Source organism: Aplysia californica, unplaced genomic scaffold, assembly GCF_000002075.1.
Source record: "Aplysia californica isolate F4 #8 unplaced genomic scaffold, AplCal3.0 scaffold00776, whole genome shotgun sequence".
Lineage (NCBI taxonomy): Eukaryota > Metazoa > Mollusca > Gastropoda > Aplysiida > Aplysiidae > Aplysia > Aplysia californica.
The window spans coordinates 134,910-135,608 of NW_004798046.1; positions in this window are offsets into that span (position 1 = coordinate 134,910).

Consider the following 699-nt stretch of genomic DNA (forward strand, 5'->3'; position numbering starts at 1 on the left):
GTGTGGTCAGTGTGTCAACGCAGCTCGAGACGTTGAATATCTTGTAGCAAGTGAGTGGTGTTGCTGCTGTCCACACACGCACACACACCCACACTGTCACCACACACACACGCACGCACACACACTCTCACTGTCACCACGCACACACACACACATACAGCCTGTCACCATACACGCACACCCACACCCTGTCACCACACACACACACTCACACTCACACTGTCACCACACACACGCACGCACACACATTCACACTCACCAGGCACACACACACATACAGCCTGTCACCATACACGCACACCCACACCCTGTCACCACACACACACTCTCACACACACACTCACACTGTCACCACGCGCACACACATATACAGCCTGTCACCATACACGCACACCCACACCCTGTCACCACACACACACTCTCACACACACAGTCACACTGTCACCACGCGCACACACACTCTCACACACACACCCTGTCACCACACAAGTGTATATTTTTGCCACGCCCAAAATTGTGAATGTGTAAAACCTGTATGGTTCTGTTGAAGAAGCGCCTCAAAAGTCCCGGGGTAACGGGGATATGCATTTTTCCCCCCTTTCTTTTTATTTATTATAGTTTTGATTTTGAATACTTCAAATTTTCCATATTGTTGCACTGGCAAACACTACAGAGTGGGTGGTTGGCGGGTGCTCTGGT